This window comes from Neomonachus schauinslandi, chromosome 6 (genome assembly GCF_002201575.2).
Source record: "Neomonachus schauinslandi chromosome 6, ASM220157v2, whole genome shotgun sequence".
Classification (NCBI taxonomy): Eukaryota; Metazoa; Chordata; class Mammalia; order Carnivora; family Phocidae; genus Neomonachus; species Neomonachus schauinslandi.
Window position 1 is genome coordinate 105,940,611 of NC_058408.1, and position 14,933 is coordinate 105,955,543.

General features: G+C 54.9%; 1 pseudogene; it reads right to left on the reverse strand.

Moving 5' to 3' along the window:
• Window positions 1-12,916: 12,916 nt before the first annotated feature.
• LOC110589417 lies at window positions 12,917-14,422 on the reverse strand (annotated as a pseudogene).
• Window positions 14,423-14,933: the final 511 nt, after the last annotated feature.

Sequence of the window (14,933 nt, forward strand, 5' to 3'; positions counted from 1 at the left end):
GAGGTGATGGAAGCCAGCCCCTCCTGTCTCCTGTTGCTTTCAACTATTTGGGCATCATTGCTCATCTCAGGATGAATTTGGCTTTGAGGTGGCCAGTGTTGAGAAAGCTCTGGGAAAGCCACACTGAACTCAGGTATGCGGGTCCCTCTTGGTCATGGGCAGGTGTGGCCCTGACTAGGTGCAAAGAGGAGCCTTGAAGCCCTGGAGGGGCAGAGTTAGGAAACCCAAGCCCAGACAGGGTAGGGAACTTACTCGGGGCCACACAGTAAGTGGGCAGTAGGGCAGGACGGCAGCCCAGAGGGCCTCATACCAGTCTTTCCCCTGTGGTTACGGCCAACTCAGACTGAGCACCTGCTGTGTGCCAGGCTCTGTTCTAGTTCTTTGTATGTGTAGATTTCCCTGTGTAATCTTACAACAGCCCTACAAAGTAGGGATTATTGTTATGATCCCTATTTTAGGGACGAAGAAGCTGAGGCCTGGAGTAGTTTTGAATCTCACTGAGGTCACACAGCCAGGAAAAGGTGGGCCTCGGCTCCTGGCGCTGGAGCTCTTCTGCCTTGGTGCCTTTGAGGGTGCTTGGCCCACTTTCCTCTCCTTTCCTGAAAGAACGTGTCCTTGTCAGAGACGAGGAAAGGAGGTCTCAGCTTCATTTGGTATTCTTTTCCTTCTCAGCAAAGCACCTAAGTGCCTTCCACGCTCCCAGAACGTCAGGGAACATCAGCAAGGCAGAAGAAGAGGGACCCCAAACCCGCGCCCCGCAGTGTGGGAAGGGCGGGCTCCCTCGCTGACTTCCATTAAACGTTTGACGCATCGTAGAACTGCTGAGAGCCATCCGTCACGGCCACCCCCCTCCGCCTGCCTTCCTGACCTGCTCCCAGAGAGGGGGCCTCTGCCTGTGCTCGCCCACACTCGGCAAGCAGGGGGCAGGAGGGGGGACAAGACGGACCCTGCCGTGGACCTGGGGGCTGCTCCCTTCCCCTGAGCAGGGGTCTGAGGAGGAGCTGCAGGCTTGGCTGAGCCATAATAATAACAGGAGCACCACTTACTGAATGCTTGGCGTGTTCCGGGCAGACCCGGGGGCCTTACGTGTCTCATCTCATTGAAGCCCCTGACCACCGACACGTCCAGTGACTGTTAGGTTTGATAGATATGGAGCCCGACATTCGAGAAAGTTTGCTCACTTGCCCCCAGTCACTCTGAAGGTGCTAGAGCCACACTGAGCTTGGGTGTGTGAAGTCAGGACCTCCTCACCTCTCTGCACTCTGGGATGGGGTAGGGAGGACAGGTGCTCAGCAGGGAGGCAGAGGTGGAGCCCGAGGCTCCCAGTGCACTTGGCGGTCACATTGCCCAGGGGAGGATGGGGACTCCAGCCCTGGATGAGCCACAGGACAGCTGTCCATGGGTGGTGGACCCTGCCCAGTTGCTCCTCGTGCAACTCCGCCCATTTTGCCTCATCTTCTTTGGCCCAGTCTGTTCCACTTGATCATGTTCTTTTCAAGATCTATGATACTGATGGTCTGTTCTGGAGGGGCTGGGAAGGGGAGCTGGAAGGCTGCCTGGAGGAGGCGTGGATTGAACGGGGCTTGAGGGGTGGGAAGGATTTGAGGAACAGAGGAATGAGGGCAGTAAAGAAAAGGCTTGGAGGTAAGGATGAGCAGAAGGGGAGGGTCAAGGAAGCCAGCCTGTGGGGGTTGCTGTGCTGGGGCGAAGAAGGAGAGTAGTGGGGGAGGTGATGGAAGCCAGCCCCTCCTGTCTCCTGTTGCTTTCAACTATCTCTTAGCTCTCCTGTTGTTTTTAAATCCCAATCCCCCCCTTTCCTGCCAAGGCCTGCTCACAGGGGACTGCCCCTGTTCTGTTTCCTCTCTGCACTGTGGTCAAAGGGACGGTTCCAGAGCCCACATCTGCTTGCTCACTCCTCTGCTGAAAAACTAATTCCTCACTTGGGGTAAAGCCCACAGGTCTTCTGTGGCCTGTCTTACAGGGCTCCTCCTCTCTCCTGGTCCCCCTTGCCCCTCACCCCTGCCTAGTGCCTCCCTGCTCGTGCTGTGGTCTCTGCCTCTGCTTTGCTCTCAGCGGGAGCACCATCTCACCTCGCCTGGCTAACTCCTGCTTATCACTCAGACCCCAACTTAGATGTCGGCTCCTCCAGGGAGCCTTCCCTGATATGCCAGGCTGGGCTTAGGGGGCCCTCCTCTGTGCTTCCCTCCATCACGGCACAAACCACACTTTCCCCAGTTGCTTCCCTGCTTGTCACCCTCTACCGACTTGTCAGCCCCAGGGAGGCCATGAGTGTGTCCCCCTGACCCCCGTTCCTTCAGGGTTTAGCACGGGACCTGTTCCGGAGCGAGCACTGCACGGATGAATGACTGATGGGATGAATGATGATGTCTAATGAGGCAAAGATGAAGCCCTGAGGGTGTGACAGGGGTCAGGGGCTCTGATCCAGGTGGCTCCCTGCGGAGGAAGCAGTGTGGCTTTTTGGAGTTTGAACACTTAGATTTAAGACCAGACCCCGCTGCTCACAAGCTGTGTGTCCTTTGGCTTGGCCTCTCCGAGCCTCCGTTTGTTCACGTGCAACATCGTGCTAACAGTACCTCCTTTGCAGAGAACGTGTGGGGACAGGTCCCGGAGATGAGGCATGTGCAGCCCCTAGCCCCGTGCTGGGCCCAGAAGAGGATAAGGTAGGGCACCCCCGGGGACTGAGCAGGGAGCCCAGGTCTCCCCGCTGGGCATGAGGCCGGGGCCAGGCTGAATGCTCTCTGAGAGCAGGAGGAGAGGCTGGTGGGCCTGTGCCCTGCAATCAGGAGGGCCTGGAGGCCTGGACCCAGAGGGAGAGGAAGAGGGAGACCCGAAGCATGCAGCTCCCCACCCTGCCTGAGGCTGGGCTCTCACCATTTGGCCAACGTTAGAACTGGCAGACATGGAGATTTCCCAGTGTGGGGAAGCAGAGGCCCAGGGAGTGAGGAATCTCACCCAGGGGGTCTGGAGTATCAGGATGTGGAGGAAGGGAGGTGGGGCGGGGGGAGGCAAACCGCCATGTATTAATTATCACTATTGTGAGGCAGGCACTTTTTTTAAGGGGGGGGAGGGGCATAGGGAGAAGGAGAGAAAGAGATTCTTTTTCTTTTTAAAAGATTTTATTTATTTGAGAGAGAGAGAGAGACAGTGAGAGCAGGGGGAAGAGCAGAGGGAGAGGGAAAGACTTGGGGCTCCATTTCACGACCCTGAGATCATGACCTGAGCTGAAACCAAGAGTCGGACTCTTAACCGACTGAGACACCCAGGTGTCCCAAGGCAGAGAGAGAGAGAGAGACTCTTAAGCAGGCTCCATGCCCAGTGCAGAGCCCAATGACGGGCTCGACCTCACGACCCTGAGATCATGACCTGAGCCTAAATCAAGAGTTGGACGCTTAACCGACTGAATCACCCAGGCGCCCGGTGAAGCAGGCACTTTTTAATCTTACTTAATACGGTGATTCAGAGGGCACCTGGGTGGCTCAGTCAGTTATCTGGTTGGGTCAGGATCTCAGGATCCTGGGATCGAGTCCTGCGTCCTCCACCCCTCCCCCCGCTCATGCTCTCTTTCTCTCTCTCAAATAAATAAATAAAATCTTTTAAAAAATATGGTAATTCAGAGCTCTGGCTTTAATGTCAGATAGGCACCCCCAGCTCTGGGTGTGTAACTATGCATATGTTGTATAAAATGGGTATGAGATGGTAGTGAGCTCAGGGGACATGTTGTGGAGGAAACTCCCAGCACCCCTAAATGCAAGCCCACTGCGGAAGGTTGGGGCACATCTTATTATCCCCGGCTCCAGATGATGATGTCAGGTCCGGTGTGGTGAAGTGAGGAGCCTTGCCCACATGGCCACTGTGGGCCAGGGGGACAAATGACCTGGTAAGGCCACAAGCCAGGGAGTCGGGCCTCCAGAGCCACCGGTGTATTGCACATGGGTGTAGAGTATTTTTCTCATCACCTTCACATTGCATTTCTTAATTTAAAGTGGGAAATTCCACATTGGGTGCCTCATCAATCATTTCTGTGAGCTCAGCTCTGTGGAAACATGGAAAACATTTATATTTGCGGCTCAGACTGTCAAAAATGTAAAACAATTTAAATAATATTAACATTTTAACAGCCTCCACTCACGGCTCTGTGAAATTAACCATTATCTCTTGGAGTGTTTGTTAAAATTCAGCAGCGGGTAAGTTGTGAGGCCCCGTGTGCAGCCGTGTGGTTCCCAGGGCATGGGCGCAAAGACCTCTCAACTGGGCTGGGTGCCCGAGGCAGAGAGATGAATGTGACAAACCCTCTACCCTCCTGTGGTGGAGGAGGTGATCGGGAAAACGTACACTAGAGTGGGGGTATGTGCTCTACATGAGAAGGGAGTGCTGGTGGCCTGGGAGCATTGAAGAGGGAATCAGGAGCACTTCCTGGAGGAGGCGGCATCTGTGTTGACCCTTTGCACCAGGCAGTCACTGAACAAGGAGACAGGTCATCTCCAAGGTCTAGCCGTGCATAAACCTTTAAGAGCCAAAGAGGGTCTGCAGTCTGTTCCTGGCCAATGAGGAAGAAGGGTCTCTGGCATAGTAGTTGTTCTGTCTGGTTCTGTCCAAGCCCTGCACACTGATCTGGGAGAGGGATGAGAGGATGACTGGAGCAGACACTTGCTGGTCAGTTGGGTGGCTAGGGGTGAGGAACCTAAAAAAGCCGCGATGAGGGGAAGAATGATGTTATTTTCAAATAATGGGAATGAGGGATGGATTCTTTTGATTATTTCAGTAGGAACAACTGGGCTTTGTAGAGCGGTGTTAGGACTTCTAACTTGTTATGTCCTTATCTAAGAATGAATAGCGAGCTCCCTGTTCTTGGGGTGTCAAGCAGTTGGTGGGTGACATGCCTGGGACTTGTAAAAGGGATTCCTGCATGGGACATTTGTCTAGCCCTGCTGTGGAGCAGGCTTGGCTAGATACTGTCTCCTTGAAAGAGAGCCAGACCTGCTTGTTGTCCTTGAGAGGTGTGGTGTAATGGACTGAATTGTGTCTCCCCAAATTCATATGTTAACCCCCAAAGTGACTGTGTTTGGAGACGGGGCCTTTAAGATGGTAATTAAGGTTCAGTGAGGTTATAAGCATGGGGCCCTACTCCAGTAGGACTGGCGTCCTTATAAAAAAAGGCGTAGACACCAGAGATCTCTACCTTCCCAAGAACACACAGAGAAGAGGCCATGTGAGAAGCAGAAGGTGGTCACCTACAAGCCAGGAAGAGAGCCCTTACCAGAAACCAGCCCTGACTGCAACTTGATTTCAGACTTCTAGCCTCCAGAGCTGTGAGCAAATAAATTTCTCTTGTTTAAGCCGCTCAGTCTGTGGTACTTTGTGAAGTCAGCGGGTAGACTGATACGAGGGCTTATGGTTTGGTGCCAGGGATGCTAAGGTTGCTAATTATACTGCAGCACAATACGGGACAGAGTGGGGGTATGCACAGGAGGAAGCACCTGGTTTTGCCAGATGGGCATCAGGGGAGGCTCCCTGGAGGAGGCGGGGGTGCTGGAGGATGAGAAGGAGCTAGTCCTAAGGACGGGGGAGAGGGATGTGCCAGGTGGAGGGGACAGAGTGTGCACAGTCGCCGAAGTGTTAAAAGGATGGTGGGTTTGGAGGCGCAGAGAGGAATCCTGTGTAACTAGAGTGCAGGTGGGGAGGGAATGTGAGGGAGAGAGGAGGTGGGGGCAGGCGGGGCCCATTTGCCAGCCAGCGAAGGCCCTTCTGTGTCTTTCAGGGAAGGCCATTAGAATTTGGTGCTCTCCAGACTCCCTGCCTGCCTGAGGACTGAGCGCTGAGCCACTCACTTGCTGTATGACCGTAGGCAAGTCACTTAACCCCTCCACATAGCGATTTTCTTATTTGTAACCCGAGGAGAAGGATCCCTGCCCTGCCCATCTCCCGGATACTTTGTGGGCTCGAAAGCTAGTGCCCGTGAAAGCACTTTTGGCAAAAGGCCTGTAAGAGCGCCGGAGAGATGGAAGGTGTTATTATGTAACCACACTGACTCCCATCTGAGAAGCGCAGAGTCAATTGGAGTCTTGAGGGATGTCAGGGAATTGGCTGCTCTCTGAAGCTTGTCATAGAGACCCGTCTTTTCTTTGTACTCCTTTCATATCACTGTTGTCTCGATGAAAGAAGGGGAAGGAATCTTTGATATGTCTAAATATTCCGCTCCCACCAAGACGGGAGGGATTCCGAGGAAGAGCTATTATTAGAGGCTGAGCTGCAAGCAGGCGCCTTTGGTGGATCAGAGCTGTCAGCCCGCATAAACAGCCTCGTGCGCTTTGGAGCCGGCCCGGCTGCTTCGGGCCCTGGCACAGAGCAGGTGCTCCTGCCCCGCCGGCGGAAGCGCGCTGGGCCGGCCTGGGAGAAAGGAGGACCGGCTCCCGGTCCCAATTCTGCGTCTACTCTGCTGGACAGGTGGCTCATGCTCTCTGAGCCAAGTGAAGACAGCACAGTCCTTGCTGACAGAGAGGGCTTCTCTGTGCAGGGAAAAGAAGATGCTGTGCTACACAGAGGTCTGTGCAGGCTGAGCGGGGCTCGAGCGCAGGCTGCCAGCACCCTGGGGATGGTGAGGACAACAACCTTGGGAAGGGTGTATTAGGGTTGGGTTCTTCCTAAACCCCGTATTAGAAGCTCCCGAGAGTTTGAAAAATCAGATTCCTGGGCCTCACTCCAGGCCTATAGAATTAGAATTTCTGGGGGTGAGGCCAGGGACTCTCTTTAGCAAGCTCCTGATGCAGGTGGCTCAGCATCTGGTGCTCCATCCCAGTCACCTGCCTGGCTCCGAGATGCTGTGAGTCCATGAGAACAAGGGCACAACCCCTTCCTTCATTTGCCTCTGGGCTACACTTAGCCCTCCGGGAAGCTGTGGTCCATGTGCTGGGCAGGTACTGGCCAAACCCTGGTTTCTGGCCAGCTCTGGCTGGGGACATTGTCCTCCATACCATTCTCACCTACATTGCTGTGTCACCTGCCCGTGAGCCTTGTAGAGACCAAATGGGGACGGCTTCTAGCAGCTGAAAAGTGGGCCACACCGAACTCATTTCAGTGACTAGTCGAAGTGTCTTCACTTACTAAGAGCCGCAGAAGGACAAGCCCAGAAAGACGTGGGATGTCACCTAAATCTTGTTTGGCCTCTTGTTTCAAAGGTGAAGAAATGATCTCAGCAGGGCCAAGTTGGTTACTTTAACCAGAACCCCCATGTTGTTGGGTTAACTCTGGTTCATCTGGGAAATGAGTTAACTGAAAGAAAGCAGAGCTCAGTCATCATACAGAACCTTAGAATACTTCGTGTTCTAACAGACGCTGACGTCCTGGGGGCAGATAATAGCCTGTCCCTGGCCTGGCTCTCATGGGTCCATTGCATCACCAGCTTACAGAACTGACCCTCTTTTCTAGCACAGCACATCACAGCTCCCCAGTTTCTGCCTTCTCTCCCATCCCCACAACCCCTGGCATCCCCAGTGAGAGTCAGAGTGTGGTTCTCCACCCTGGCTGCCCGGTAGAACCCGTTCAGGAGGGTTTACAAACCCCCATGCTCAGGCTGCACCCTTGACCAATTAAGTCAGTGTCTTGGGGGGAGTCCCAGGCATAAGTGTATAGTTTTTAAAGTTCCCTAAGTGATTTCATTGTGCAGCCAAGGGGGAGTACTGCTACACCCGAGCAGTGGGGCTTGACCTTGGGGCAACTCGGTCCCCCAGGGACATGTGGCAATGTCTGGAGATGGACCTGATTGCTACTGGCATTCATTGGATGGCAGCCAGGGATGCTGCTGACCCTCCTACGATGCACAGGACAGCCCCCACAGCAAGGAGTAATCACCCCGAATGACAAGCGCCGAGAGGGAGACGCCCTGCATGGATGAAATGGGGGGAGGGGACTCTGCCCACGGTGCAGCCACGTGGCCCCCAGCATTGCTCTCAGCCCCCTCCGAGGACCAAAAGTTTCCCTGTGGTTGTGAGCTGTACTCAGCATATTGGTCACCTAGGTTTTCCACCACGTCCAATCCCCGTCATGGAGATAACCCTCAAAGTCACAATAATCTTAGACGTTACTAGACGGAAGGTAAAGGCAGACCGCCAGATGAGGTGGGCGAGGGCAGATGGTTCTAGCAATACTACAGCTGGAGGGATACACTGCAGAGGCATAAAACACCCCCCCCCCCGAGATAAAAACACCCCCCACCCTTCACACCAAGGAGTATGTTTTTGGGCAGCCCAGGGCTGGAGTGATGGCCCCAGTCCGCAGACGAGAAAGCTGAGGCACAGAGCTTACGGGACACTTGACTCTAGGGGTGACATGTGCCGGCGAGGCTGCGTGGAGCACTTTCCTTGTGTCTGACTGCGGGCCATGTTCTGTCCCTGCAGCGCTGCCCCGGGACAGCAAGCAGAGGCGGCTGCGTGGGCCTCGTCGTGCCTGCTCCTCGGGCCTGCCAGGGCTCACGCGGGAGCTGGGCTCGTCAGGTGGGGCAGAACTGAGTTAGGAGAGAGCCTTCTTCCCCTTCACCTGCTCCGCGGGAAGCCTGCTTCTCCCTCTCCCACTCCCCCTGCTTGTGTTCCCTCTCTCACTGTGTCTCTCTCTGTCAAATAAATAAATTAATTTAAAAAAAAAAAAGAAAGAGTATAATGCTATTAAAAACTTACTATTAACTTCCTACCATAATATTTTAATCCTCATGAAGTACTATGTGATCAGTCTTTCTGAGTCAGGGTAGGGTAACTGCATGCGAAGAACCTCAACCTTTCCTGTACTGAGTGTTTAATGCATGATCCAGGGTAGGGTCTCCTGGCAGTCCATCAGGGACTCAGGTTCTTTCCATCTGGTGGCTCTGTCACCTCCCTGGGCCCCACCACTGTCTGCTGACAGAGTGGGAGGGGAGCGAGTGTGGAGGACCGCAGGAGAAGTTTCTGGGTCGACGGGGGCATGTCACTCCCACCCACAGTCCACAGGCCAGAACTGGGAATGTAGGCTGGAGGTGTGAAGACGGGAGATGGAAGGGGGTTTGCAGTCGATTGGTTGTTCCCATTCTAAAGAGGAAGACGCTGAGACTCAGACTTAACTGGCTGACCTGAGGCCCACCAGCCAGGGAGAGGCGGAGTCAGAATGTGCTATAGGGTTGCCCTAACGAAGTACCACACACTGGGTGGCTTCCACAGCAGGATTGATTGTTTCATAATCTGGAGGCAGGAAGTCCGAAATCAAAGCTGGTGTCGAGAGCCGTGAGATGGTACACTTTTGTCATTGGGTCCAGCCCAATGTTCATCTTAACTGGATCATCTGCAGGACCCTCTTTCCAAATAAGGTCAGACTCACAGGTCCTGGGGACTAGGACTTCAGCATCTTTTTGGGGGATGCAGTTCACCCACAACAGTTCAAGCCCAGGTGTATCAGAGGGTCATGAGAAGGGCATGAAGAGTCTGCCTTGAGACTTCCAGAGAGGGTAACGTGTAAGCTGGGCATTGAGGATTGATGGGGATTCTCTCGGTGGAAGAGCAGAAAGGGCATTTGTCCAGAGGCCCGATGTTCATGCTCTACCACATGCGGTACACTAAAGACATGACCTGCATTTTCTTTCTATCCTGGAGTCCAGTTGGGGCCCTAATTCGATCTTCCTCCTTTGAGTCTAAATGACCAAGAGCTGACTGCTCAATTAGAGGCAAATGACAAATATGGATTGAGAACTACTTTGTGATGGGTAATAGGCTAGCCCCTTGGGGACTCAGAGACTAATAAGAGAGCCCCTACTTCCTGGGAGCTCATAGCTCAGGTAATCACACAATGGACCTACATGAAAATATAACCAATGAAGTTTATAAGAAACTTATAAATGTGAAGTGAGTGGAAGAGAATGGAACCTTACAGCCGTTTATGAGAGTTGGCTTGGGGGGCTGAGGAAATCTTGGCAGGCTTCCTGGTAGAGGGGGACTCTGGGTGTTGGGATTTGACAGAGGGCTTGGTTATGCAGAGAAAGGAGAGGGGAATGGGATTTTAGACATGGGGAACAGCCTAGCCGGGATTGCTGGAAGCCAGGCTGCTGTTGGAGAATAGTAGAGCCTTGAGCGCCAGCCTGGGAGGTTGGATCTCATGCCATCCGAGGGCCTGGATGCTTATGTTCTTCTGCAGGGCAGACTGCGTGTGAGGCCCTACAACTGGAGATGCCCTGGGCTTGGCTAGCATGGCAGCATGCCCTAATCATGCACAGCCTGGGGCCTGCAGAGACCAGTGGGGGTTGGTGCAAATGCCCCCCACCTTCCAAAGTCCCAGGTGGATACCATGAGATGAATGCTAGGGTCAAGGCTTGAGCAACTAGATAAGAAAGGACATCAAAAGCAGGCAACTGTTGTTCTTGACACAAAGGGCAGGGAGGGGTGTGGCCCTGCTAAGATCTCGGCCCAGCGGTCTTCCTTCGGGGGCCCAGGGATGCTGATGGCACTAGCCACAGTCCCCAGTTCACAGTTATTAAGTTAAATGACCACTTCTGCAGGTGCAGGGAGGCACCAACCTGCCCTCACTTCTTAGACCTCTCTGGGAGCTCAGCTTGAAGGCTTGGCTCCACTAGCCTTCCTCCCTGGCCTTCTGAGGGTGGAAGGGGTGTTTCCCCCCATCTGCTGGGACGGGATGAGGCTCTCCTGTAGGGGAGGGAGGGGAGAGGTTGTTTAGGACTCCTGCCCACAGCAAGGATAACCCCTCTCAGGGGCCCAGGAGTGAGGCCCAGAGACCATAGGCAGGATCGTGGCCTGGGCGTGGGAACTGGGGTTCTAGTCCCGGCCCAGCACTGATTCACCAAGGGAGCTTGGGCCCAGCGTTGTTCTCTGGGCCTCAGTTCTCCTCTCTAACAAACAGGGAAAGTAACATTTATTGCGGTAATCAAATATTTTGATATTGAATAAGAAAGAGCTTTCAAGACAACTATTCTGTGTTTTGAGTGTTTTGGAAAATTTATAAGCAATAAAATTCTAGTCTGTCAAAACAAACTTAGTATGGAAGGGATGACTGAGGCCAGGCATCCTCCTCCCCACATCAAGGAGTCCCTGAAATAGGAGGCCTCTGATCTCACCCCATTTGTGTGTTGGTTCACAGATCTTATTAATTATATGATCAAGAACCGGGAACAGAGCAACCGGAAGTCAGCCACTGCCAGTTAAAGGAGTTGTCATAAATCAGGACTTAGGCCTGGCTGATGGACATAGATGCCAGGGGGGATGCCGATCCCCGTGAACCTTTCCAGGAACACACTCATCAAGCAAAGGTTCCCACTCAGGCAAGAAGGGCAGTCCCTTGAAGGCCCACCTCCTCCAGGAAGGCCCCCGAATTCTCCACGTACCACCCTCTTATGCCTCTGCATGGGAGGTGTTTGCTCGTGTATCTGTGTTCTTCCCAGACTGGATGCCTCCGGCCTGGGAACTATGTCATTCCTGTGCCCCCAGAACCTGGTACAGGGCCAGGTGGGAGTAGGTGCCCCTCGAATAGGCAGTAACTGGGACTCTTGGCCAAGCCCATGTTGTGGGGCCTGCCGTGTCAGGCACTGCAAGGATCCTGAGGATGGGTCTGGTCATTGCCCCAAGCGTGCGCCCAGGAGGAAAACCAGGAGAGGCCAACAGAGAGGAGTGGTGTGGACAGAGGGTGGGTGCACGAGGGACTCGGGGCACTTGGCCTGCGCTGTGGGCACAGACAGGAGTTAGGCAGGCAGCTGGGAAGAACGGGGACATTCCAGGGGGAATGACAGACATCCCTCAGCACCTGGGGAGTACAGGGTCTCGAGGAAGCATGTCCTATTCTGTCCTCTCACCAGTAGTTTGTACACATTAGCATCACCATTTTACAGGTGGGGAAATTCCGGCTTCTCCAGGTTAGGTGATTTTCTGTGGTCACGCGCAGGGCTGAGTTGGAGCTCAGGTGTGTCTAAGGCCCAGGGCCGTGCTCCTGGGCAGGCCAGGGGGACTGCAGGTCACGGGCAGAGGAGGGAATGGGCATGGTTGGTGAGCAGCGGGGAGACCAGAGGGAGAAGGGACAGACCAGGGACACTGTGGGCCACACCCCACAACCAAAGACTGTTTCCCCGTCCTCGCTCACCCCAGGACTTTCAGTCCAGTGGGCCAGATCTTGCTCCCCATTGGGCAGATGAGAAGACTGAGACTCAGAAAGAGTGTGTTTTGCTGCTCTGCTGCAGATCGCTTCAGATAGGCACTGATAGAATGGGGGTGCGTCCACCAGAATGTCAGCTCAGAGAGCGTGGAGAGGGGCCAGCTTGCTTTCCATCACACCTCTAGGGCCACAGCGTTGCCTGGCTCACAGCAAGGGCTCAGTAAACGTTTGTAGAATGCAGAATGAAGGGATGAATGAATGAGCAAAAAAAACAAATGAATGAGTGTGGGAGCTGTCCAAGCATTGCACACGTGTGTGTGCGTGAGTGCGTGTGTGTGTGAAATTGGCAGTGCTGCCCTTAGATCAAGACCTAGAAGACCTTCGGAGTTCTAGGAAGGGTACGTTCTTCCCCCACAACACAGAGACCTCGAGGGAGTGAATTTGCTAAGGCCTTGTTCTGTGTTGGGCACTGTGCCAGGCTCTGGGACACTCGTTTATCCAACAAGCGGTGGGAACCAGGCAGCAGTGTCCTAGGCCTTGGGGATGCGTCAGTGGATGAGACAGTCAAGGTCCCTGTCCTCAGGGAGAGCTTCCTTCCTAGCTGGGAAACACAGAGAATAAGTCAGAAAGCAAAACAACCCAAAAACAGGAAGGGAGAGGACTTTTGCTAATAATTGCTATGAAAACAACGAAGGAGGGTAAGAGCAGTCTGTCTGGGGGATGTTTTGGAAAGCGGGGTTAAGGAAGGCCTCTCTTGACCAGTGCCACTTGTCTCTTTTTTCTTTTATTCACAGCGGGGGAAGGGTGGCATCAGCCCTGCAGGGAGATGGAAGTAGGGCACGCTGGGGACCAGGCTGGGGTCATCGTGGTTACGTTGGGAGGGCCCTGTCACTGCGTGTGGGGGAGGAGGGCCAAAGTCAGGGTGCTGGGCACCCCCCCCAGGGGTGGGTGCTCATTGATCCTGGGAAGAGGCATGAGGTGGCCTGGGGGATGGTGAGGGTGTCCCATCTGAGCAGGGAAGTCCCGCTGAGGGGAGTCAAAGTGGTGAGGCTAGGGTGGCCGCTCCAAAGGGTGCTGGGGGGAGATCTTCCTGCGTGAAGCGGGGTGGGGCACGGTTGAAGCTGTGGGGTGTGACGGCGGGCTGGGCTGTGGGTGCTGCTGGGGGGGTGGGCCGGGCGCGTGGAAGGGCGGCTCGCGCTGGCCTCTGCCTCACGGAGGCTGCTTGGGCCGGCTGTTCCGCCTGGGGTCGGGCTGGCTCTTCCAGGGTGCATCACGCTGACCGTCCTGGCCAGGGCCCTCGCGCTGCTCGCCCCATGGGTACCTCGTGGCTATTGTTCCCGGGTGGGCAGTGGGGTGGCCTGCCCCGATGGTATGGGTAGGGGCCCTGCTCGGGAGGCTGCTGTTGGCACCAGGGAGCAACGGGGTGAGGCTGGTCACAGCATGGGGGCTTGTTAGGTGGCATCTGATTGTGGGGGCCAGGGTCCCGGGTGGCCGGCAGTGGCGGGATCCTGGTCTGGTCCAGAGATGCCATACTCAGAGGAGCCAGGCATTTGGATGGGTAGTTGGTGGGATGATGCGTGGGTGTGGGGGTTGGAGGCAGGGCTGCTGGTGGTGGGATGGCCTTGACTTTGGCTTCCATTTGCGGCATGTGGATTTGTGCCCCCGCTCCCCGCCAACTGCTGCTGCTGCTGGGCCCGGCTATCGACAGACTCCTTGTGCTGCGTCTTGAGGGTCCGGATCTGCTGCTGGAAGGCCAGCGGCACTGGCTGGACCACCGAGGAGGACTCGCTGATGAGCGTCCCCTGGTGCTGGCCGAGCCCCAGGGCTGAGCTCTGGAGCTGCTGGATGATGGAGCCGTCAATGTTCCAGAGCTGTAGGAGCTGTGCCATCTTTAGCTGCTTGTTCTCCTCCACAGCCAAGAAGCTGGTGCAGTAGATGGGCACCAGGCCTTTTTGCAGGGTGCCCAGCAGCTCCCTGGCCTGTTTGCACTGGCCGGGAGGGAGAAACTTTCACATGTCAGGGGTGCAGCGCGTCATTGATCAGGAAGATGAGGTGTAGTCACAGCTCGAAGTGCACCCCGTCGGCTGAGATGTGGTTCTGGAGGTGGCCCACCATCAGTTCACAGTGTGCAGAGGGACTTGGCGTTTCTACACATCCAGTTCTGCCCGGCCAAGAGGGCATCTCTGGTGTCTGTGATGGGCTGCAGCAGGCGGTCAAACCCATTCACGTGCAGCTGGGTCTCCTCCCGGAGCTTCTGCATCTGCTGCTCCACCACATGGGCCACAGCCATGTGACAGGCACCATTCGAACTGAGTCCTGCTTGGTGCAAATGGACCAGATCAGAAAAATCTGGAGGAAATTTATTTCAGGTAGAACACCTGCAAAGGCCCTGAGGCAAGCAGGGGCTTACGTTCTGGAGGGACAGAAGGAAGCTGCTATGGCTGGAGCCCCAGTGAGCGATCAAGTGGCGGGGAGAGAAGGTGGGACCCATCATGTAGGGCTGTGTGTGGTCGGAGCTTTTGTAAATGCTACAGGAGAGTTTTGGGCCGGCTAGTCACAACATTTGCATGTTGAAGTGTTGAAAAGGTAAGAAGATCCACTCATAAATGATGTAAGTGTGCTGAATGCTAAGAAGGAGAAGTAAAGGATGTCATGGTAGTGATTGGGGGGGACTTGGCTCTGTCAGACGAGGTGACATTGAGTTGAGATCTTCAGGCAACTAGGCAGAGACACAGGGGTGCATCATTCCTGCCGGAAGCGGGACAGTGTGGCCGAAGCCCACCCAGAAGGGATGCATCCTG